We start from the raw sequence: 27,294 nt of genomic DNA, 5'->3' as shown, positions 1-27,294 counted from the left end.
AAGGAATCGATAATTGTAAACCATGGTGTCAAGAATCAGAAAAAGATTAATTGCAGGTGGTCTTTGCTTAGGGTGAATTAACAACCCAAGTGAGCAAGGTTCTAGCAACTAATAAAACAACCAGCCATAAGGTTTACATTAGTGTTCAAAGGTCAATCCATTACAATGAAGGAGTGTATGCATTAGGAACAGGAAACTCCAGGGAAATCCTATAACTGCCCCTGATCCTTCATGATTATATTAGCCTTTCCACTGGCAAAAACCTATAAAAGGAAGGACATGATGTTCCAGCAGTAATGGATATGAACTGCTCTTCACAAACACTGAGCTGTAATTGCATTATTGTTCAGCTCCTGAACTGGCTTGCAGGAAACATAATGAGGGCTTGGGGAAGCAAACACATTGCTCCGCTTTCAATCATACAGAAATAATGACTTATCCTTGTCGATGCAAACTGAAGAGGGCAGTGAGATAACCTGCGAGATGTTTTCTTTCTTATAAAATCTGCATATTTTAATTCTAATTCTTCATCTTGAGATATTGATAAAAGGCATGAAGTTGGGATGGTAAGATTTCCAATTTGGAAATAGAGAAGGAAAGAATATGTTTGTATGAAAACACAACTTAAAATAACCGATTCTAAAATACATATAGTGTAGCACATACTATTTATACTATAGCTTATATTAAAGTTAAAGGAGCATAGCTTAATAATCTTTTCTATCCAAATATGTTCCTGTAAACAAAATCCAAGATTAAGATACAAAACTTTTTCCTCACTACCCAAAGGCTCCCTTTTTTCCTTTCCAATCAACAGTCCCTCAAAGTTAGCCACTGTTTTGATTCCTATCACACGTTCTGTATGCTTTTGAAATTCATATCAATAGAATCATTGCATCCAGCTTCTTTTGCTCAATATGATATCCATCCATATTCTTGCAGGAAGCAGTCATTCAATTTTTATTGTCATATAATATTCCATTTTAAGACCATAGAACAAATTTCATTATCTTAATGATGGACACTTGGGTTCTATCCAGTTTGGGGCCATGATAAACAAAGTTCTATAAACATTCTCATCTGTGTCTTTTGGTGGGAATTTGTGCTCATTTGTCATGGCTACATACCTAGGAGTAGAATTCCTGTCTTATGGAATAGGCATATTTTCAGTTTAAATTGATACTTCCAGATGATTTTTTATAACAATTTACATTCCTGCCAGATATGTATGAGAGTGGCTTCTATTCTCACCAATACTTGGCGTTTTCTTTCTTTCCCACTTTATCCATTCTGGTAGGTTAAAATATCATACTTTTGCTGCATATTTGATTAAATTAAGGTATGTTACAGCACTGAGTTATTTCCATATTTTTCAAATCAAAGAAATCTTGTGACATATTAATTAAATACTCTGTGCTTGATGTTACAGATTAGAGAGATTGTGTCTTCTGTTCATCAACACTTTAAAATGACAGAAAATAGAATTGGCAAGGTTTATGTTGCTTTCATTGGATTCAGCATGACTAGGACCTGGTTAGATTTTCTCTCTAATGCCCCACACCACAGCAGTGCTTAGCCTTTCTATGCCTGTCCCATTTTTATCTCATTTTATTCCCAGACCTTTGCGAACCTGACAAATATGTACTTATTCGCATGTTTAAGTTTTTAATGTATATATATGCTTTACCAAGATTCTGTACTTGGTTCCTTTCTCTACTGCTCTCTATGCTCTCCTCGAATGACCCCGCCAATTCTCTTGGCAGAAAAAATCACCAGGATACACAGAATTCCCAAAACAAACCTCAGGGCTCAAGAAGCAGTGCAAAATTGAACTCTAGTTTTTAAATATCTTTGGCATGGTTACAGACTCTGAACCAAATAAGAGAACATTGAGCTGATATAAATTTGACTCATATATCCAAATTTTAGTGTATCTAACAGGACCATAGACTTTTTCAGGTAATATAATTCCCCTGAGTAGCACTTTAAAAGTAAAAGAATATTAATTCAAAGAGTTTCTAATTAAATTCCTAAAGTATGTATTTAACGACTATTTTACAAAGATAAGACAAAACTAAGTGTAATATTCAAATACAATATTCATTCATTTTTTAGTTAATTCCACAAAAATTTATTGAACTCCTACTACTAAATGCTGGGGTTACAAAGTCTAAGTCTTCACTTAGTATTTATCTAGTGGAGGAGACAGAAATTAAAGTAACCAAATAAATATTTAATAACTTCCATTAATTATACCTTCAGGTCATTTGGTGATATACTAGAAATATAAGATCATTAAAACATAATCTAAATCACTCATTAATTTTAAGATTTTAAACATTTCAATGAATCATTAGAAAAATTCATCCGAAATCAAGAATTGCAAATGTCAACATTTGGAACAATGTACCCTTTTAGTCTCTATTAACCAATATGACCCACATTTTGGATGAAAAATTGACACAGGCAGCTTAACATACAGGTTGCTGACTGGTTTGAAGCAACTCGACTCTTACCAGCCACCACTTTCTTGAGGAGGCAATTCGAAAAACGATTTCCCAGCACCATCTGCCTAAAGCACCTGAAGACATTCGCACTGAACTATTTCATAAAGAAAATGCACAATGAGAAAGACTGAGCTGAGGCGCAGCCATGAAATTTTCTGTAACACGAAAATTTCTGCCAAGCTGATAGAGGATTACCATCATCAGCCACTGGGGCTCATTTATGTAAAAGGTTTTTTTTCTTAGTTGGTTTAATTTTTGTTAATTCAGCAGCTTCTGGGAGCAATTTGGCTGAGTGTGTGTTTTTCTTACAACAGCAGCACCCCTCACAGAGCATTTCCTTGGAACACACGACCGGAGGAAGTCATTCAGACACCATGCCACCCAGCAAACCATTTACGAGAAGCCCACACGTCTTCACAAAGGATTCAAGCCCTCCTGTGGAAACCATGGACCTATGGAAGGAGACTTACTTGGAAGCCCTAACTGAAGGTGCACTGGGTCAGGGACTGCCCTTAGCTCTTTCAAGGAACTCAAGCCCCTTCTGGGAAAACTTCAAATAAATTTCCTGAGATTTTCATGATTAGACACTTTGCTTAATGTAGCCTGAATTTACCATATCTCTAAGCTATTTTCCCTAGAATCGTACATGTGAGAAATAATGAAATACGAAATGAGAGTTCCATGTGAGGAATACTACAATTTGTTATGATCTTAACTGAAATTTAACACATTGCTTCTCTTGTAGCCTGAAGGAGGGAGAAAATCTTGCAAGCGAAGTTTGTTGCTGACAACATTTAACACGAATAAAGTCTACACATCACATACCTAAGACATGAAAGAACTGTAGGTAATTCTTCGCCATAAGTGACCTCCAAGTTAGTAACTACCTGCTCTTCTCGAAAACCTGTAAAGCTTTCGGAGCTCATGATTTGGAAGAATCGAGATAAAGAAGGAATCACTAATAGAGCCTGCTGCACCCACATAATTACCACATGTAACTAGCACTCCTTATGCACCAATTTTTCTATTTATTAAATGTAGATAAAATTGACTTCTTGGAAAGTTAAAGGCAGAAAGCATTGCCAAGCTTCCTCCAGGCGTCCACTTCTGTGAGGCCACATTCATCTGATTCCCAGGTCTCTGAAGGTATTTTAAGACCAACTAGACCAGAGGTCAGCAAACTACAGCCCAATCTGACCCTCTGCCTATCTTTGTAAATAAAGTTTTATGTTGGAACGCAGCCACAATTATTCATTTACAGACTGTACACAGTGCCTCTGGCTGCTTTTGAGTGCTATCTGAGCAGAGTGGGGTAATTGGCAACTGTCCGGCCTTTCAAGAAATAATGCGCCTGCACCTGAATTAGACTCGCTCTTCATTTAGTGATGAAGAACCTGAGATCCACAGCAATTCAGGGACCCACCCTAGACAGAAAAGCAGAAAGCCCAAACAAAAAACAAAAAAATCCAAGATCATCTTTATAACATTTCTAGCAATGAGATTTGGCTAGAACTGTGCTATTTTATAGGATAATTGGCTTTCATTGATTCCTTTCAGAGAGGGGTAAAAATGAAAGACTGATACTCATGGATAAATACATATATTTAAAGAAAATACATAAGAAATCGATAAAATATTTCATGAAAACAAAAATATATATATTTATAGACATACATATATACGTATACATATATATATGATTCCATTCATCATTCTTTTTATTATTGCTATACCAAATTAATTAGATAAATGTAGACGTGGATAAAATGTTAGTAGGGACGTTAATTAAATTAAGCGCTTTCTGTAACATTTGGGCTGGGGGGAAATGGCGATTTCTTTTGCTCAGTGCACACGGGCACAGAAAAAGCAATGGTGACGCTGACTCCGCAGAAGAACGCCCGCTCGGCAGACTGCGCCCCATGGGCGCGGCCGGGTACAGCTTGCTACCTGCTTCTGTGCAGACGGCAAACTAAGAATAGTTCTTACAGTTTTTAAAGTTTCCCCCCAAAATCAAAAGACTACTTTATGACATGCAAAAGCATACGAAATTCAAATCCTAGAGCCCATAAACACAGTTTTATTGGAGGACAGCCTTGTTCACCGTGTATGAATTGTCCATGGTGACTTGTGCACTAAAATGGCAGAGTTGAGTATTGGCGACAGAGCATCTGGCCAGCAAAACCTACAATATTTACTATGGGGCCCCTTGCAGAAAAAGTTCACTGGCCCCTGAGACATCAGCTCTTGTGTCTCTCCTGGGGTCTGTCAAGTTGTGCCTTTCATGGCACTGAGGGGGCTCTAACCGTACAGAGAAAAATTCACATGAAGGCTTCGTGCTCTTTATGAAAGTGTAACTTCAGTTCTCAGCAGCTTCTCCAAAGACCATGTGTTTCTGACCTTGACTCTCTCTGTATATTTCCACTTTAGACCTTCTCCCCAAGCCTTCAAAAGAGTTACTTCTCTTCATACAACCCAAGGCAATTATACAAGAGACTTATCTGATAATTACCTGTCCCCGTGGATGTTGAATATGAGCTTAGGTTGATATAAATGAAAGCAAATGAGCACAAAATGAAGACAATCAATGAAATGACTACCATTTGATGTGATCTTTGTTCATAAGCAGACAGTCTGAATTCTTCCATTCCACTCCAAATGAAGTCTGGAAGATCAATTTATACTGATGGAATTCTGTATTACTGACGTATGACCTGGGGGTATTTGGAAAAGACTTCAACCCATTTTTATGATGTCTGCATAAGTCAAGGGGCAGCTCCAGAAAGAGAACCAATAGCATGTAAACATACAAAAAGATTCATTGTAGGGAATTGGCTCACGTGATCATAGTGGCTGGCAAATCCAAAATCTGCCAAGCTAATGTCCCAGTTCAAGTCCAAAGGCTGGAAATTGCTATAGAACCAGGAAATACTGATGTCTAAGTCTGAAGCTTGTCAGGCAGGAAATTCCTCTCTTCCTCCAGGGAAGGTCAGCCTTTTGTTCTATTCAGCCCTTCAACTGATTAGATGAGGCTCTGCACAATATGGAGGGCAATCTGCTTTAGTCAGTTTACTGACTTAAATGTTAATCTTGGGGCCAGCTCCACGGCCGAGTGGTTAACTTCATGCCCTCTGCTTCGGCGGCCCAGGGTTTCACCGGTTCGGATCCTGGGCACAAACAGCACCACTCATCAGGCCACGCTGAGGTGGCATCCCACATGCCACAACTAGAAGGACCCACAACTAAAAATATACAACTATGTACCAGGGGGCTTTGGGGAGAAAAAGGAAAAAATAAAACCTTTAAATGTTAATCTCATCCAAAACACTCTCCTAGACACACCCAGAATAATGTTTAACAAAATATCTAGGCCCATTCAAGTTGACACATAAAATTAACCATCACAGGAGCACTGACCAAGCAATGATCCTGACTTTCAGAACCCAGGATAACTAAAGTCATACAGCAGATTAGTTCTAAATTTAGAAATTCAACAATTCCAATCAGCAGCTATGACGGGCTAGAAAGGAGGCCGTGGCGGTCTCCTAGCTTAATACACATGAAGTCACTCACAATGTTGAGCCTGCTGGACTGTGTCAGAAATAAACACCAAGGCCCAGAAATCATTATTTCTGTTATTGGTTAAACCCACGAAACAAATAAGCCTATCTCACTTCTTGAATGTATTTCATCCTCTGCCTAAGGTTAAGAAAAATCTCAATTTACATTTTATTTAAGTAATGAATCTGCTTACAAAGGTGTGAAAGTGAGATTCTATAAGAAACTATTGCAGGATGCTAAGGCCTGAAGCAGAAATCTGTGGAATTATCACTTCTAATACTAATTTTGCATTTTTATAAATGTTTTCTTTGTTAACATTCCTATATTTACATTTTGGCATTAATTCTTTATTACGATTTTTTTTCTACTGTCCTAGCTCGCCTCATTTCTCCTTCCTGAGACTTTCCACCTGTACCCGACTCAGCAAATCAAAGCAAAACTCTTCAGCAGTGCAGTGATCTTAGAATCTCTGGCATTAACTTGCTGCCCTGGTGCTTCTGAACACCCAATTCCACCTGCTAGGTCAAAAGGAGCAGAGGTGCAGGGATTATGCAGTCAGCATTTGGATTCTGAAAGATGGCCCACAAAGCAAAGTAAGGAAATTTTTGAACCCACAACAGCAAGAGAAGACAATCTTATTTATAAAATAACGAAAAAGAAGAAAAAAGGAAGGGAAGGAGCCGATGGAATGTGTGCAGAGACTGGAAGTCCATCTATATGTGCATTCCATGAAGCCGTCCGACGCATCATCCTGGACAATTCCTGTACCAATTCTGCAAAGTGCGTACCATTCTCCCCACTGCTGTAGATGAAAATCCTGAAGCTGAATGAAGAGAGTGACTTGCCCGTTTAGGGTCATGGGGCTGGCAAATGTCCAGATCTCTGACCCTGAGTCTCCTGTTCTCTCCATCAGACCAACTATTGAGATAATTACTATAAACTATCTATTAGAGTAATTTCAATCATAACTATATTTCAGGCTGAGAATGTCAAACAAGTTGAAAATGCCATTCCTTTTCTCCAGTAGATTACAATTTGTACAACCAAGAAAAACTTAGAGAACCACTTGAAACATCATATAATTATGTGCTAAGTTATCATCTTTTTTTAAGGCTGCCAACAATTTTCACTTTGGTATCACACACCCAAAAATAATCACTGAAAGTCAGGAGGCAGCTGAGCAGGAGGTAGGAAGATGTCTTAAAACTAGAATTGATTTTCCTCACTAAATTGATGATAACTAAGGAGAGACAGTCCTTAAAATTGTAGCACAATGTTAATGTAAAAAAATATATATGAGAAGGCTGAGTATGTCCAGATCTTCTCAGCAATTTGCTTCAACCTTATCTTTGCAGAATCATCGGGAACGCTCATTAACAGTGCTGGGAGTTGGATGTGAATTTCCTGCTTTTTTAATTCACTGCTGATTATTAGCTATGGGGTTAGATGCACATAATAACACAAATCTGAAGCATGACAGTACGCAAATGGAAAACTTCAACCAGGGAGCATTTCGCTGTATGTCTTTTCTCCACATAGTTGGCAAGTCCTTTAGAATTGCACCTTAATTAACTGTGACTTTTTTTTAAGCCATCACAAATACGTTAAAGACAGGTGGCTCTTAAAGACAAATACCTATAAGCCTCTAATAACGACTTCAGAATTTCACTTTTAGAACAGAAAAGAATGAAAAGCACAAGATGTTATGTAAAATCGAATTCTAATAACGACACCCAGGTGCCCATATTAATTCTGGCCCCTCTCCAGCCGTCTCTCCCCTCTTCCCGCCCATCTGCAATCATAACAGGTTTAGATAATATCCTTGATGCTTCACAGGATGATTAATCACCAAGAACATGGTAACTTTTGTTCTATGCTCTACTTAATAAGGCAGGAAAGTGTGCTGATAAAATCTTGGATTATTTGCAACAAGAGGAGAAAGAGTTTCCATAGCCTTAAACAGAACACTCAAATAATCAGTCCATTGCATTCCCTGAGTATAGCAAGTGGCTAATTTTTTATGTCTAAGTAAGGAAGAAGGTGGCTAATTTCATGATATGTAGATAGGTAGATAGAATCTCATAGATATGGATGGATATGTAGATATAGGCACAGATGCAGATGGAAATACATCAATTTCTTCACTAGACTCAGGCTCTTTCCACATGTGAGATCCAGACACGCAGCCTTGCAGTGGGTGGTAGAAGTTATCACCAACATTGTTCAAATGCCTGTAAACGGACAGTTTGCAGAACTCTCTGCCTTCACCTTCATTCATTTATCCATCTGTCCTGTCTCTAGAGCAGCAAGAGGAAAACTGCCAAATAACACGTTGACGACCAGACAAGTCCTACTCACGGATTTTCATAAAACTAGTAGGGCAGGGACTGGCTCTGAGCAAACCCAATGGGCTTCTAGAAATCACTATTTCATTTACTGTGGGCTTTCAAGACATCTGTTCTCTTCTAGAACATTAAGGATTATTGTCAAATTTACCAGTCTGTAATTTCTAGAATGTTATCCTCCCTTTAAAAAAAAAAATAATAAAGGGGGCTGGCCCCATTGCCTAGTGGTTAAGTTCGCGCGCTCCGCTACAGGTGGCCCAGTGTTTCGTTGGTTCGAATCCTGGGTGCGGACATGGCACTGCTCATCAAACCACGCTGAGGCAGCGTCCCACATGCCACAACTAGAAGGACCCACAACGAAGAATATACAACAATGTACTGGGGGGCTTTGGGGAGGAAAAGGAAAAAAATAAAATCTTTAAAATAATAATAATAATAATAAAGGTAGACAAACTGGGTCAGCATTCCCCCATCCTTACCTTTCTGTCCCTCTCTTGCTCGCCACGATTACTCAATGGCTACCAGCAAGTAGCCTCTGTCCCGGAGACGGAAGTCACCTGAGTTTGAATTCATTTTAACAAGCTCCGTCCTCTCATTTCTTCCTCACCTACCAAAGGCTGAAATCCCTCCCAGCTCTATTTGCTTTCACTTTTAAACTTTGAAAAGCACTTTCTTGAGTAGAAAAGGCAGGAAAATCAGTATTTGAAGTAGTCTCGGGCTCTTTTCATTTGTTAACATACCACCTGCTCTCAGTAACCTTGAGTTTTCTTGGTATTCTTACCCAAAACCTACCTCTAAAATGCTTTTTAGATTTCCTTAGCATTTTCCAGCATTAAGCCTGGAATTCAATATTTTTGACATTCTTTTATTATGATCTTATCACTGCACATTTTTAAATGTTCTTTTAATTTTCAGTGTCATCAGGGAACATCTTGTGTTGCCACATGCTCTCCCCAACGCTCACTCCTGTCAGCTTAAAATACACTATAAAACTCCCATCTTAATAAGCAAAAAAGCCCAGCTATTGCTCCAAATTACTACTTCCCTTTAAAGCAAGACTTGTATTTCTTTTTTCTTTTTAAAATAATTTTTAACTCTTTACCGTGGAAAATGCCAAATATATAAAAAGTAAAGAGAATAATGTAATGAAATCCCAAGAATCTATCACTGTACTTCAACAGTTATCAATATTCTGGCATTCTGTGTCATCTGTACCTCTACTCATTCCCAGCTTCCATCTTTACAGTTCTTTTCTTGAGATAAAATGTGCATGCATTGAAATGCAGAAAAATTAACTGCACAGTTTTGAAAAATGGATACACCTCTAAAATCCAGAACTCTAACACCATATAGAAAGTTTTCATCACTTCAGAAAGTTCTCGTTTCCTTCCAGTCAATCCTCCACAAGAGGCAACCACTGTTCTGATATTTTTCTCCCTTACACTAGTTTTGCCTGGTCCAGTAGTTCATATAAATGGAACCATGCAGTATAAATTCTTTAGTATTGGTTTCATCATTATGTCTGTGAGCTTCATCTATGTGGCTGTATGCATCTATAGCTTTTTCCTTTGTATTGCTGAGTGGTATTGCATTGTATATATATATATAAAAATATGTTGCATTGTATATCCATTGAATATACAATAAGCAATATACATTGTATGAATACAATAAATAGTTCATCCCTCCCCCTATTGTACATTTGGGTAGTTTCCAGTTGGGTGCCATTGTAAATAAAGCTGTTATATTCATTCTTGCATAATCACTTTCCATGGATAAACAAGAGTGGAATTTCCAAGTCAAGAAGTAGATGCATATTTAATTTTATAAGAATTCGCCAAACCTTATTCCAACATTGTTGGACCATTTTATACTCCCACCAGTAATGCATGAGAGATCCAATTTCTCCCGTAAAATTTTTGTTGTCAGGTTTTTCTTTTAATTTTAGCCATTCTATCTATTATATAAGTGGTGTCTCATTGTGCTTTTAATTTGCATTTCTCAGATAACTAACGATGTCACACATTTTCATGTGCTTACCAGCTACTTGTGTATCATCTTTTTTTAAAAAAAAAGAAAACCTTTTTATTTTGAACTGTTAGACTTACTGAAAAGCTGCAAAAATAATACAGTTTCCTTACTGCGCTTACCCAACACTCCCTAATGTTAACATTTTACATGACCATAGTGTAATTATCAACTAGAGGAAATTAACACCAATAGAATGTCAACTGAACTAGACCTTATTTATTTAAATCTATTTTAGAGGTAAAAATATATGTGATTCAAACTAAAAATGATATGAAAAGGCATATATTGAGTAGTCTCCTGCCTACTCCACTTCACTCCTCCCTCCACTTCTGACCACCCCTTCTAGATCCTTCTAACGCTTCTGTATTCAAATATGAATATCTATTATTACTCCCTTTCCTCATACAAGAAGTAGCATACTATATAAACTCTGCTGTTCCTCACTTTTACTTAATAGCTTTCTGGAGATTTTACGTATCAGTGCATAAAGCACTGTCTCACCCTTTTTGCAACTGCACGGTATTTCATTGTTGGGATGTACTCTAGTTTATGTAACTACGTGTATTTTTAAAGAATCTTCCACCCTCATTTTTTCAGTGATCTTTTATGATGGTGTTGTCAGAATTGCATTTTGTTTTAGAATTTCTGATCAGGGGATCACAACCAAGTAAGTCCTGAAGTGGGAAGTACATCTGGTTGACCTTGTTGAGGGTTCGTTATCATGAACTCTGAAATAGAAACCCTCATGCCAAAAACATCAGCTCCTTCACAGCAGACTGCCGAAACCCGGAGAACAAGAATTCCACAGACAACGGGAGGGTGGCCCTGCCGAACTGCACAGGAAACAGAATGCCACATGGATAACCCTCATCTGGTAGATGTATTCACAGAGACCGACTCCAACATGAGGAGATGCTAGACACAAGAGGACAGAACGCCCTACTCCCAGGAACTGTTACTGATGTACCTGGCTTCAAGGATGGAGGAGGTCCCCTCCACCCACACCTCCCCCTACAAGGGCAGATCTCACTAAGTAACTCAGAAACATGCAGAGCAATGGGATTCACTGGCTCTTGTCCAGAATCCCAGCCAGCAGCACGCTCGAAGACATCCACGATGCTGAGTCTCACACAGCTCTTCCCATCTGCTTTGCTCTCAAGCGTGGCCTCCCAGGCCCAGCAAGCGCTTGGGAGCGTGGTTCATTTCTTGTCCTCGTTCTGCTAAAGCATGACTTCGAGGAAAGTCCTCGCCCCCTCTCACTCTCCATTGTGTCATCTTTATGTTAAGCTAAAGCATTTCATGAGTTCTTAGGAGACACAGCCTGATCAAGTTGCTTTCCTGCTGAAATCTCTACAGGCAGTCCCCATTGCCTGAAGGACAAAATTGCAAGTTTTAGCCGCAGAAAGATACATGGCATAACTACGTTTATGACCATTTTAAATATGTAAAACAATGTATCATTTCAGAATGCACGTCTCTGTTCTAAAAGTATAAAGACATGAATCAGGATGGTAAACAACAATTCAGGACAGTGCATTTATCTGGGGTGGGAGAGGAGGGAGATGTGATCAGGGAGGGTACGGGAGGATTCACTTAATATAAAGCCGTAAATAACAGAGAGCGTCTTCCCCTGGTCTTGGCCTCCGGACAGAAAACTCCTCCACGGCAAGCCCTACTATTGGTCACACGGCTCCCATGTGTTGAGTAGACTGGCGGAAACTGCCTGGTATAAAAGCCACTATTCACACGATCGTAAGATGTTACAGATGGCGTATTTTGGGGTAACAATGCTACAAAACAAAATTACTACAGTGGCACAAAAGTTTTTGTTAGTACAAGTAAGCCTAGTCAAATTTTTAGTTCAAATTCCATCAAGAGCTGGAGAACTGAAACTATTTTTAATTTAAACTTGATGTAGTGAGTTTAAGCATGGGAATAATACACAATTCACAAGTCAGTGGGAAATAAGACTTAAAATTCACGATTTCACAGAGCAGTCAGAGGAGAAGTTGCATTCCTACTGTTTTTCCATTTATTTAATCCCTGGACTGCAGGCTTCCTTATTCCCCCACTAAGTATTTGAGTTGAAACAAAGGAAAACATTTTTCAACCTAGATGGATTAAACCTACATCTTATTTTTTCCCAAATGTGCAAATGACTGGAACAATTTGATTATCATGTATTTGGGGAGGTTGAAATAAAAATGGTTTACCAGAAGAATATCACGTTTCTGATAAATCCTTTACATGTAGATGTGTCATCTGTATATTGATGGAATGGAACTGCTATACATTCCCTATTCTCACCTCTTTGGCTACTTTATTCTAAAAGCATAAAGCTAAGGAAGGAAGGAAAGAAGGAGGGTGAAAGGGTGCACACCCATGCCAGAGAGAGAGAGAGAGGGAAAAAATGGACTTAGTTACTATTGAATCTACCTTTGTCAAATACATGGTGTGTGGTTGGTTGGTTGGTTGCTGTTTCAGAAAGATTCATGTTCTATTTACTTAGCTGGGATATAAATGAAGAATAAGGCAATCAGTTCCCCATTTAGTTCTCATGTCCTACCAGCACGCAGATTCATTCTACAAACATTTATGGAGTGCTGCCTATGTGGCAGACTGATTTCAGTCATTGAGAACACGAAGTCGAATGAGGCATGGACCAAGAACTAAAGAGTAACCATAGTAAAACATCATTTAAAAAAATATGCACAGGTAGTTTTCCTTGATTCTCTCTAGAAACATATTCTATTTTTAAAAATCTGAATTCCTAGGTTCTGGGCTAGTTTGGGATTTTTTTGGAGGGAGATCAGGACAGTAGGTCATAGAATAAGCAATGGATGTCTTGTTAGAATTTTCTACTCTGCGTGTGGAGTTGATAAAGTCAAGATTGCATCCAGCGAAAGATGGCATATTCAGTGGCGGTCATTAAGATTTAGTGAAGAACTACTCACAAAGATGTGGGAAACTGGCTTGTGAAGGGTAGGAGGATGCACAGGAGATATGGAAGCACTCAGAGTTTAGGTGCAGAGGGAGTCATTCCTATCCTGGGCCTGTGGAGCAAGGGGAGGAGCAGATACCAGAACCCACAAAGAGGCAGCCCCCTTCGCCGACTGGTGTGGTCTCACATGGAAAGAGCAGGGAGGATCATCAGCCTGACGTCTCTCCCAAATCTCTTTTGGCTGCTCTGCCAATGGTCCAGTAGATCCCCAACAGTCCAACTGATGGGAAGCATAGGACCCAGGGATCTGTCCATGCAGTCCTCTAGAGGTCAGCCATCCAGAGCCCAGAGCAGGTCTGAGAACGGTTGGGAGGAAATCTGAAGTGGAGAATGTTCAGCATAATATTCAAGCAAGCATTGCCGGAGATTGGCGAGACTTAGTCATTGTCGGTAGATGCTGTGATGCTCCAACTCCACCTTGCTGTTTTTAATTGAGACTGTCCCCAAGGAGATCATGCCTTAAAGGGGTAGGAAGCCCACTAAGATGAGTTTGATTTATTTGCTTGCTTACTTATTTTTCTTCCATATCAGACTCAAAGCATGTTGTGCCTTCTCTTCCTAGATCCCTAGTAATTATTGGGACAGTGCCTGCATATCATGGAAGTACAAAAAATAAGTACTGAGTAATTTGGACTGGATTCAGAAATATCCATGTGAGACAATGAGACACAAGGACAGACCCTGTTTAACAGTTGGCATTCTGTTCTAACTGCAACTCCATGGCACACAGATTTGCTCCCACAGAACCCAGTCTGTAAACTGAAGTTAGAGAATGTGCAGCTACAATCGGAAATGGTGCCCTTTCCCAGGAGGAAGACAAGCATAAGTCAATGGTTAAAATTTGTCAATTCTAAGTTTTCCTTCCAAAATCTTTTCTCGAGTCACAAGAATCTGCTATTGCATGTCTGCTCATAAAAGACAAACCTCTCTAACAGAAGCAGATAAATAGCCTCAGGAAAAATTCAGAACCAGCCTATTATAGATAAGTACGCCTGTGGTTCAGGCCTGACACTGGATAGAGAACATGGTCATATTTTCTGATGATGGAATTTGTCTAATACTTTTTCATGGGATTAAAATATCAACATCCCATAGAGTCCTGCAAAGAACATTGTGAATTTCAGTCTCTCAATCAGCTGAAAAAAGTTAAGAACCATCATCAAGACCCATGTCAGAGTGTCCCAATGTTATTATTTTGTTTGTCTCCCTTTGATCCTCATGAAAAGTTCTCACTTGGTATATAAAGCAACAATAAGATACCCAAAGCAGTTTCTTGAGAAGAAGTGCTACACGTGCGTGCACACACACACACACACACACCCTCTTCCCCCAAGGGAAATGGATGCTCCTATTCACATTGACGAGTTGTTGGCCAAGATCTGAGAGCAGAGAATGACCTCCACCCTCAGAAATAAGAGGATAATAGAGGTTAAAAGGACAGCTGCCAAGCAAATCAGAATGTATAACCAAAGAGCGACTAGGAAACACCAGTGGGATTCGGTTGCTTCATTCAACAAACATATATTGAATCCCCATCTGTATCAGAGACGGTCGTAGTTACCGGACACGCAGGAGTGAGCAGAAAGGACAAAACCCTTACCTTCATGGAGCTGACTGCTGGTAAGGGAAGACTGTCAATAAACAGAATAAATAAGTAGATTATCTAGTATAGCAGAACGTGATCAATGCTATGGAGGAAAATACAGCAGGATGAAGAGGTAGGTGGTATACTTGAATTTATGTATTTAACATTTAGCAAACTTTTCTAATTTGTATTTGTTATTCTTTCTTACCCCTTCCACTGTTTTCCTTTAGTCTCAAAGAGAAAAACCTTTCAAACAAAGCACTTTATGAAGAAAAACAGATGCGGCATGTGTTCACAGTACCGTGTCTGAGGCAACTCCACTCTGCATTCTGCGGGGGCCAAGGTGTGGGGGAGCCGAAGAGAGAGGGAGATTTCCCAGCTTTAAGGAACTGTCTGCATGTTTGAACTATCCCATAGTTTTAAATATATTAAATTAAAAATTAAAAGAGATTCAAGGACGTATATTGAATTTCTAGACCCTTGGCTTGAAAGCCAATTGGAACAGAGAAACTCTTAGGATTTTAACTGCTGAAAGTCCATTATCACCTCTGTCCCATAGAACGTTCTGAGCAGAAGAAAATATTCAAGATCTGCCTCGAGCAGCATGTGGCTATTGAGCATTTGAAAGATGGCTTCTGCAACTGTGGAACTTATTTTTAGTTTCATTTCTTTTTAATTTAAATTTACATAGCCACATGTGGCTAGTGGCTACTGTATATAGGTCCACGTATCCCCCCTGCCATTTCCAGCATGTGAGAACTTGTCTCTGATGACCAATACCCTTCTTATGTCTGCTGGATATTTCAAAAGGCAGCCACAGATAAACAACCTCATTTCAATCCAATGCATTTCAGTCCCATTCAATTTAATTAAGGAATGGGTTTTGATCAGCTAGCATATGCCAAATACAATGCTAAGCACTGGAGACCCAAAGATGATGGCGTCTTGCCCTTGCTGTTTCAACAAGTCCTTAGACCTCATCCTCACTCCCTACTTCCATGCCCTCACTGCATCCCATTGCATCAACCAACATCAGTCTCTTCTTGTCTATTCTCCACATACGTGAATTCAGATCGATTTTAATCAGTAAGAAGTACTTTAAACCTAGTTCACCAACTGTGTATTATCAGGTACCCACAAAAAGGAGCCTCAAAATATGTAACTGCTCTCCTCATTCAATTGACCTAACTGTGTCCTATCAGGGGAGGAATGACCCAAAGACATTTCTAAGAAGTAACTGGTAAATAAAAATCCCCTGCCCATGCAAAACTGATTTTAAAAAAACAACTTTCAATATTTTTAGTCCCTCCTCTGAGATAATTGACAAGTTACGTCCCAATGGAAATCCTCCATTTCTTCTGGTTAACAGATAAAAGGCAAACTGGGATGTTATTGTAGTCTGGGTTCCCCAGAAAAAGCCCTTGAAATGAAAAAAGTGATTTTTTTGTTCAGACTCAGTCCCACAGAGGAATTCTGAAAACAGGGGAGGTGACATCAGCATGGCCAGGGGAGCTGAACTATTTCTACTCGCACACTGTCAGTCATTGGCAAAGGGCTGCCCCAGGAGGAATATAGATTCCCAGGAAATTCCTGCCCTCCGTGCAGGGAGAGCAGCAGCCTGAGACTCAGGAAGTAAAATACAATCTGAGAGCATGTGCAGTTCACTGACGGCACCTGCTGAAACTCATTTGAATAAAGTCCTACACAAGCCTTTTGGGGGAGGAAACAGGAAATGTAATGAAAAGGACTATCTAAAGAAAATGGTAATATAACTAGTCTGTATTGCTGTGATCTTCCCCTGAATCAGAAAGACGAGAACTTGACCAAAAAGGCGATTGGGTCATGTGACCATTTGGGTTTTATCTCCTGGAATCTAAAAAGCAAAGTTTCAAGATCTGAGATAATTGTCACTTGATGGAGCTCTAGATCCATGCTTTTCTCTGCTCAATGTTCCTGTTTAACCAGACTCAGGAAGCCAAATCTAAAGCCAGAATCCTCATATGAGAGACCATGATCCAAGAGAGAGCTTAGCATGGCAGCCACACAACGTTGAACAAGAGATAAGCTGAGTCTTGGGAAATGCAAATTCATGCAAATACTCCAACGAGAGAGGGTTATCTAGAGTACTGAGGGAAAGGAACCCAGTTGGGTATGTTTATAAGATCATGCATAATTAATTTAGCATGACTACATTTTAATTTAATGGAACATGAATGAACTTGGGATAGCCACTTAAGTGCAGGCAATTCAAAACCATGCCAATACATTAGGCAAATGCTTAAGTCTTAATATCCACCCTCTTTCTTTTTATTTTAATAGCTATGTAATAAAAGCGAGTTTACACTTCAAAGTAAACAGAAAATATATTCTATTCCCCAAATTGCTTCCAGAACAGCAGCCATATCTGAGAAAGACTGCCACGTGTTTTCTCATGAGATCACAAACTGTTAATATTTACTAGTGTTTTGGTGTTTCTGAAGAATTTCAGAGTATGCAGCAGGGAGCTGGTAATAACGACTTTCTCAGAAAATAATCCAACAAAGGAGAACAACATTTAATGTTCTTGCCTGCTGCGGGCAGAGCCCAGAAATAGATGTTATATTAGGCACAACACAGGGATATGGCTTTAGGGGGAAATGAGTGTGCAAGAATTCTTTTTTAAGACATGATGCCACTGTGAGTTTGTCACAAGTAATTCTTTAAAGGGAACCAAAACAGTTTATCCTCCCAAAGATTCTTCAAAGGAGACGGCTGAGATGTAGATTTGGAATGGAGGTTTGATTTGAGAACACCCCTCCCTCCCTTCTTTTTTTCCTTCCTCCTTCCTTCCTTCCATCATCTCTCCTTCCCTCACTCCCATTTCTTTCCTTATTCTAATCGCACTTCAATAAAAGAATTTCCAAAACATACATATGCATTACAGAATCTTTGAAAATATAAAAAGGCAACAGTAACAACAATACAAAAAGTAAAAGAACATTAGCCCTAAACTTAAACTGGGAGAGAAGTTAGAGTAGGTGCCACCTGGGGATTTTGACAAGAGCGAGCGTTGTGAGACCTCCCGGGTGCTAGGAATCCTCCATGTCTTCCTCTGGATGGATGTCATAGATGGTTTTCATAAGCAAAAATTCACCAAACTGTACAACTAAAAGTTTTGCACTTTATTGTAAACCTCAGTAGGGAGGGAAACTTAGAATAAATATGTAAGTGCCTTTCTCTCACCACTCTGAGAAAACTAACGTTTAGCCCCTCCCAACTGTGTTACAAGCACTAGTATGCACATTTGTATGTGTGAGTGTGTATGCATGTGTGGAATTGCATGGACATATTGTTTTCAAGCACTTTTCCCCCTTGATAATAAATGTGAACATTTTGCTGTGTCATTTAATATTCTTCTGCATTGTGCCTTTTAAAGATGATCATATTCCATCATATGATTTTTAACCATTCCTCTATAGTAAGGCATTTAGGTTATTTTCTGGTTTTACCATTAAAAGTAAAACTCTAACAAACATCCTTGTAGTTTATAATATATTCAATATGTTATTTTGTTGTGCAGTTGAAAATACTTTCTACATTTGTCATTTTAAATTGCTTCCCTTAATGATTCTTCTGAGGCCTCAACAGAAGAGGGGGGATCAAAAGTTTAATGCTGGACATAACTATTTTATGTTTGAATGTCAAAAAGAAAATCACATTTTTTTCTGATAAAGGGAAGAGTTATTTTGAGGAAATAACTGAAGAAAATGAAGGCCATCGCCGCTCTCCTTTTTGCTCCTACACATACCAATAGATCTTTCTTTAATGGAGTATCCATTTTTGAAACCCATTTAACCATCTGGGAGTTTTTTAAATGATTTGAGAGATCAGAGCAGGAATGAGACTTTTTTCATGAATGAACCAAAGCCTGTTTATTCCATAGGAATTAAGGGTTTCTCTTGTTTTTTTTCTTTTCAAATAAGAGCTCTTTATTAAACTAATTATTCCCTAATGTAACCAATATTATTTAAAACTTTTTCTTATTATTAATGGATGAGGAAGAGCAAATTTGATAGTCAAATGGCAGAAAGAATGGAGAAGTCTACTTTTGTACGTAGCTTTTGTGTTGGGAGAAATGTGGTTTCAGGAAAGAATGGTAGTCGTGGTAGCTACTATCACATCTAACTGTGGGATGCCATGTTGGATGCTGGGAAACCCAGTTTCAGTAGAGAAGTGAGAAAGAATAAATTGTCTTGAGGATAATATAAAAACACTTTAGGCAACAACCTAATAATATGAATTTCCTTCTACAGTTCTTGAGGACCTGTTTAGTGCCAGGCTCTTTCATGGAAGGAGGGGAAGGGAAGAGAAGACTACCAAAATAACTAAGATATGGCTCATGCTCTAAAGCAGGGTCTCCAAACCGTGGTACTATTGACGTTTTGTGTGTGGTGATTCTTTGTCCAGGGGGTGCTGTCCTGCGCATTGTAGGATGTTTGGCAGCACTCCTGGCCTCCACCCACTAGATACCAGCTCCTCCCACTAGTGACAACCAAGAACGTCTCCAGATATTGTCCCTTGTCTGCCGGGAGTACAATCATCCCCAGTTGAGAACCACTATGCTAAATAAATAATTTCAATATAATGCAATATGTGCTGTAAGGAAGGCATGGCAAAGTGTTTAGGAGAGCAGAAGATAATTCTTCTGGGGTTAACAGGAAATATATCAGCAAGTGTGATATTTGATCTGCATTATAAAATAGGATTTCCCCAGGCAAATTAGGAGCAAAGTGCTAGTATCCAGGGAGAAGACACAAGGCCAACATAATGCATCTTTTGAAGGAGTGGGTGCAGACCATAGTGGGAAAGGGATTTTAATTGGTGAGGCTCTCCAGGGAGACTGAGGCTAATTCTGAAGACTCTTGTGTCTACCCTAGGAAATTCGAATGTTTTCCTCTAGAAAATGGGAAACACTGAAGGTTCTTAAATAGGGGAATAGACATCATAGGTCAAATGTGTGACTTAAAATTTGTTTCAACTGGTTATGTAGAGATTTATTTGATGTTACAATGACTACGGGCAGAAAAACAATTTGGAGGCCATTGTAAGATTCCAGAAAAGCAGTCAATCCCATATAACCATCATGAAAATGCGTTAACACGGAGAATCCAAAAGGGAAGTGGTCCTTCAGCTTTTACTGGATTGGGGGAACATTTAGGTGAACGAGAACTTGTAAGTAAGAATCTTTAAGAAATCTTTCTGACATAAGAAATATAAGAAATCTTTCTGATAGATTTTCAAGTATATGGGGAAGCCATCCTGGTTTGAACCTGATTTGGCCTGAATTTTTTTTAAACCAAAGAAGCCTGACTTAGGGCTTCTCAAACATACATTGTACCTCTGCTTTGTTTTTATATATGTATTTATTTATTTATTGAGGAAGATTAGCCCTGAGTTAGGACCTGCTGCCAATCTTCCTGTTTTTGCTGAGGAAGACTGGCCCTGAGCTAACATCTGTGCCTGTCTTCCTCTACTTTATATGTAGGGTGCCTACCACAGCATGGCTTGACAAACGGTGCCATGTCCTCACCCGGGATCCAAACTGGTGAACCCCGGGCTGCTGAAGCAGAATGCGCGTACTTAACCACTGTGCCACCAGGCCAGCCCCGCACCTCTGCTTTAATCGTTATCCTAAAGTAAAGAATGTACTCTTTGAAGATAAAAGAAATTCATGCCTCCCTTCCTTTGAAGCCTGCACTCTTTAAAGATAAGACTGAATGCCTCCTTTCCTACAACGCCAGGGTCATGTTGACCCACTATGTATGTGCTACTCTGTAACAAAATATCTCCTTGAATTCTTGAAAGAATGTGCCCCTGTCATGCTTGATGTATGTCCCTTCGTTTGGAAATGGTATATAACTATGCTGAAAACCACTCTTTTTCCGAGAGCTTTCTTCCTTTGTGAAGGTTGCACTCCTAGGCTACAGTCCTCAGCTTGACTCAAATAAAACTCTCTACTATAGAATGATTATTGATTATTTGCACCAATGCTTCTTTTCTTCTCTCCCATGTTGATTTTCAGTATTTACATTTGCTAGCTGTTAATTAGAAAAATCTAAGAAAAAGATTCTGCAACCTGGATTCTCTCTATATAATAATTTTGGTTCTGGGGGCCGGGTCCAGTGGTGCAACAGTTAAGTTCACGCACTCCTCTTTGGCGGCCCGGGATTTGCTAGTTCGAATCCCAGGTGTGGACCTAGCACTGCTCATCGAGCCATGCTGTGGCAGGCGTCTCACATATAAAGTAGAGGAAGATGGGCACGGATGTTAGCTCAGGACCAATCTTTATCAACAAAAAGAGGAGGATTGGTGGCAGATGTTAGCTCATGGCTAATCTTCCTCCAAAAACAAATTTGGTGAATGTGCTGGGAGGGAGAGGTAAAAAGCAATACGAGGAGCCATATTCTTGGAGCAAAGCAGTTCAATAACATATTGGATCTCGTCTATCATCTTATTCAATCTAAAACATAAATAGGAAATGCACTCTCCATTTACAACCTCTGCGATGTTTTGCTGGCTTTAGAATGCCTGAAATTGATGATTCCTCTCTGTCCTTTATGAATCCAGTATACCAGAATGATGTCAGCTTCTACCTCTGTATTTGGTGAGAAAGTTTAACAGAAAACAATTTTAATGTATTTTTCAGGTGTACAATTCCATTTTTCACCCATTCGATCAGACCAAAATTGAAAAACCTTGGTGAAGGATACATGAAATTTGACATTAGATTCCAAAAAGCCACGCAGATCATCTGTTACAAAGGTGCGAAGGAGGAAAATAAGGGAAGAAGGAATAGGAGCTATCTCAATAGTAAATGACCACACACTCAAGTTTCTCAGCGAATCCTCTTACTCCTGTTCTTATATTGTTAACTAGCTTAAGTGTTCTTGAAGAACCTACTACTAAACTGTACACACAGAAGTATATAAAGATAACACGCAAAAAAAAAAAAGTGAACCTTATTGACAGAATAAGCAGCAGTTGAGAAAGACTTAAACAGATGCCCTATTTTAGCTCAGGAGTGAATTTTTAACTTGCAAATCATTTTTGAATTTTAATGCTCTCCATCCTTCACAGTGGGTTCCTGGGCAAATGACTTTGTTCTCACTCACTTGAATTCATTTTCTCTTTGAATCCCAGTAACAGGTTGTGACTTATTACAATAGAGCCTCAATTTAGACATTTCCAAGGACACACGGAATCTACTTTTGAAGAGAGTGATTCTCGAACTGTGCTTCAAAGGTGAGCAGAAGAGGAAGAATGTGAGGGGGCCAGGAAGGGGAGAGGAGAGATGAGCAGGTAGGCCCAGAGCCCCCCACCTCCTCACCTACCAGAGAAGCATGGTTTAACTTCTTTTATTTATTGACTTTATTCTAAAGATATTTCAGTGCAGAGTATATACTGGAAGAATAGTTCAGACACAGGTTTGTCTTTTTAATTATGCCCTGAGCAAAGAGTGTAATTGTGAGGTTCCAGAACAGACAAGGAAAATGAATTTACTTCCATTTTTATTTTGCTCTCAGATTGCCACTCAATACTGCAGGATGGCCTTATGCACGTAGCAATGTGGGACAGCAGGATCACCATATTAGGAGAAGCACAGATGGTCTCCAGCTATCTCCATTTGCTTGCTTGTAAAATGGGGTAGCAATATTTGCCCCACATTTCTTTACACGAGGTTGGGAAGAGCAAATGAAATACCAATTGTAAAAAGGCTTTATAAACTGTAAAGTACTGTGTAAAGAACAGTGTGCTTTAAATAAAATCCCCAAAAGTAGGCAATAAATGATTCTTCCCCCCTGAAAGCTAATGATATTGTGTCTCCAATATATTCCATATTTGTATATTTTTGCATAAGGAATACAAATCTTTATTCAAAGTATACAGTGTGGGAGTATAGTAATTTTCCCAGACTCGCATATAACATGAGATGGCAACATTCTCCAGAGGGGCCTGCGTACATGTCTGTGGAATTTGAAATTGGTGGCGCTTTGAAACTGTAACTTCTTGTCTTTGATCGTATTTCCACAGACTTTAACTTCATAAAAAAGGTGAGCCCCATAGACTTTCCTAGAAAGAAAGACATGTGCCAATTTGAATGGGGAAAGAATTTCCATGTATTAGTTTTTCTCTCTCCATTAACGTTCTCACTTTTCCAATGGTCAGGTCTTCTGGCAACTCAGTCATCTGCTCTATGCTGCAGATTGTGAAGCTACTGGGAAAAATGGAAAGAAATGTCAGTGTTGGTAGACTTTCTCTAAGGGGAGGCGTATCGCTGACCAAAGCCATACTCTACCACCAGGAGAATGTGTATAAAGTCCCTGATTTAATAATGTTAACGATGTCATTCTCCGTTAGTATTTTTCTAGATCACAGTGGTTTGGCTGACTGTCATGGGAAAGAGAAGACAAACTCATTTAAGTTTAAAGCTGACAAAATAAGAAACAATACTTAAAAGTGAGAACACCCTAGAATTCCTGTGGCTCTTTGAAGGCACTAGTTGAGTGGTTAAAAAACCTTACATACCTCAAGATGTAATCCAGAAAATATATGCTTTGAAAAACTTTAAGTTTGCAGCTAGTTTGCTGAAAAGATCAATCTGAAAAAACTCAACATACATTATCTGGAAAATGAACTTCTAATGATTACCTTCCTCTTTAGTGGTGATGGAATAAAATCTTGTGTTCATTCACTTATTCCAAAAGTATTTTTTAAAATTATTACCTACATGAATGGTGATAATTTATGGCCTAGAAATGTAGCACTGTAAAAAAGTAGACAGAAACCTCCACTTTCATGCAAATTTCAACCTTGTGGGTAATGCCATATTATTCTGCCAGAGGACATTTTTACTGAAAGAGAAAAACTATTACCAGTCCCATTGTCACACAGACATACCCGCTGTTAAAATTATGATTTCTCTTATCAATCCTTTTTTCCTACTATACAATCTTTTCCAATGGCACCTTCAAATTTCAGGGTTATAATTACCATGATAATCCCATAACATTTAAATCATGCCTCTAATTCGTGGCATGTTCTCCACTATACCCCATAAGAACCTCAAGTTCACCCTGTCCAACACAAAACTCATTTGCTTTCCCCTAGTCCAGACCCAGTTCCTTTATCTTCTTTTCTACTCAAGAACGGCACCATTCACACTTGCTGGAAACATCCAGACTCAACGCTCCTTCTCTCATGATGATCATCCAGGCCACCTCCATTCTATCAAGTGTAAGTAGTTCACATGCCCCTGCTATCTTTTTAAAACACAAACATTAGCATGTACTGCTGTGTATAAAAAGCTTCCATGATCTGCATTTCTTACTGTGTAAGTCAAGCTCCTTAGCACAGCCCACAAGCACCCTTCAGCATCTTCCTCCATCTTTCCTCTCAACTCTCCTATTCTTGAGTTCCCATCTTCTTTGCCCAGTACTTTGTCAACCACTCCTTTCCAGCTGTTATCTATCGAAACAGAGTATTTTCTTATTCCTCTGTGCCTGTGCATCGACATTCCACGTTTCCAGAATGTCTTCCCCTGCTCAGCTCAAAGGAGAACCATCCTCAACCTTCAAGTCCTGGCACCATTGTCAAGAAGGGACCCAACTCATCTTTGTGTCCCCCAAGTATGGCCCAGCCCTTACCCTGAGGAGATACCCTATTCCACAGAGATGGCAGAAATAGAGTTGATTATATAAAAAAGAATCGATCATTCAAAGCAATACTCAACCTAACTCATCTTGCAGCAGATCCCATGTGAAGAGTGAATCTCTCCCTCAAGTAATTATTCCAAACATTTTAATGTTTCCTAAATCACGTTTGAATCTGCATTCATAGAAACAATGACAATAAAAGTGCTCAATTTGGGAGGTTTACTCCACCAGAATGTGTGACAAGCTAGGAAAGTGTTTCCTCTACATTGTGATACCTGCCAGAGAAAAGAAGCCCCACTGAAGGACAAAAAGAATGTGTGGGCTTGTCCTGTGAGCAGAGGAGAAAAGAAAGTGTTGAAGCTCTAAGGAATGTACCAAATGGGAACACTGCTCATGGAAGCCAAACTCAAAGCTTAATCTAAAAAAAAAACTTTCCAAATCAAGAGACGGTATGGGTGCTGGGAAGCAGTGCAAAGCTAAAAGGGCTTCAAATCCACATGATCTTGATGCAAATCTGACATTAAATCCTCAGTAGCTTGTTCCTCATTGGTCTCTTGGCTTCTTTGGTGTGGTTCTTAATTCCATCAAGGAAATATTTCCTCTATGTCTTAGGAAAGCAAAGCTGGGCACTAGGTGATTCCATATAAGGTTGAAGAGTGAGATGTGGACTTGGGAAAAATACGTGGAATAAACTCTTACTTTGTTGGTGAGAGAGGCAAATAATGGAAGTAGGGAAAAATAAAACACATAGAAAATCAAAGATATGTGTTCCTTCAAATATGCAGGTTTTAGAAAATATTTTCTTAGAAATCAGGATATTAATTTGTCAGTGCTAAAGAAACCCCATAAAATACCCATCTGCATCAGTGAACTGCTCCATTACGAACATATCTAGGGTTAAAATAAACTCTGTCTCTCATACACAGACACACACATACACATACCTGTCTTTAGACCAGGCATTCTGCGTGAAGACAGTGCAAAGACAGAAGGGTGGAGTAGAAAGTGTATTTGTCTGTGCTGCTGGCAAACTGTGAGACTTTAAGCAACATGTTTGCCCTCTCTGGGCTTCTGTTCCTCATCTGAAAATAAAAAGAGGTCTTGTACCAGGATATTTAAGGGCCACAAATTCCTAAGGCTCACTACAGAGTTCAGGCAGGTGGCACGAATGAGTGTGCAGAGGGCTGGGTGTGAGACATTAAAGGTGAGGGAGCTTGTAGTGCACTGGGAAGTTCACGCTGCTGGTGTCAAGCCTATAAAGGTATTTCCTATCAAGAATTGTCTTGATTCCTATAATGGACATTTCCTATGCCCAAATAGCAAGTTCAATATACAAGAGGGAAGACCTGGGTGTTCTTCATAAAGCATCCAACAGACCTTAGTTTTGCGACCACTGCTATTGTTCATGTTGCAGCTTTGGTTGGTCAGGACAGTTGGTTGCAGATAACACAATCTGTTTAGACGATTTAAGCAGAGAACGATATATTGAGACATATAGGTAGCTCACAGTCTTTAGAAGGGATGCAAAAGTAGACCCTAAAGATATATTTCCAAGAGAAACTTCTAGAATGACGGTGAAGAATTGGCCTGATAAAGTAGCTGTCCCACTGTGTCATCAGTAAACAGCTGCCAGAAGCCATCAGCTGTAAAAGTCATGCTACCTCTGTGGTCAACAGAAAACCAAGTTTGCACCTTAACCAGGGGAGAAGCTAGAAATGGGTTTTCTTTGTATTCTTTGCTTGTTATAGTTTGTCTTGCAAAGTCAGAATTTATAATGAGAGGATGTATAAAATGAAGAGAAAATGCTTCAAACATTTTAAGCAACCACGAATGGTATATATGCATTAATTTTGCAAAGTAACGGCCCATCACTCATGGCCATTAACTTTAAGGCTGTAGATTTAAAGATCAACAATGGATGTATTTTTCCTTTGGGAACTTTCAAAGAAAAATGATTGGCTGGGATGATCGTGACTGATGATTCTTATTTGTGTCTTTCTTGGATAAATTACATATCCCAGGGAAGTTTGTGGACTCGGCTTTTGGTATTTGCCCTTGAGAGAAAACTGTTAGAATGATAGCTAAAATCTTAATTGCTACTCAGGCAATTAAGCTATCCTCTGAAATGTAGACTTTACAAGACAGAGAGGAATTAAAGATGTTTGCATTATGAACATAAATGAACTTAATGGGGGTGACAAAAGCTTTCCTACTACAAAGAGAGAGACAAAGAGATGAGAAGAAAAAGAAGGGGGAGAGAAGGAGGAGGAGGAGGAGGAGGAAGGGAAGGGGGAGGGGAGGGGGAGGGGAGGGGGAAGAGGGAGAGGCAGAGAAGGAGGAGGGGGAGGAGGAGGGACGGGAGGGGGAGGAAAAAGTTTCTTTAGGAAAAATAGAGGTGAATTTTTTAAAGACTGTTATTTTGGTGATATAAGGTAGGGTGTTTTTTTCAAAATTATGAAAGCAAATTCTTTGTTTTCATATACATATAAAGCATGCATTTACTAGAAGTCAAAGAAGGATTTTCTGTGGACAAATCTTCAGATTTGTCCTGAAATCAACCCCATTTGCTCTAGAA

This window comes from Equus caballus, chromosome X (assembly GCF_041296265.1).
Source record: "Equus caballus isolate H_3958 breed thoroughbred chromosome X, TB-T2T, whole genome shotgun sequence".
Taxonomy (NCBI): domain Eukaryota; kingdom Metazoa; phylum Chordata; class Mammalia; order Perissodactyla; family Equidae; genus Equus; species Equus caballus.
Note: the sequence above shows the minus strand (reverse complement) of the source record.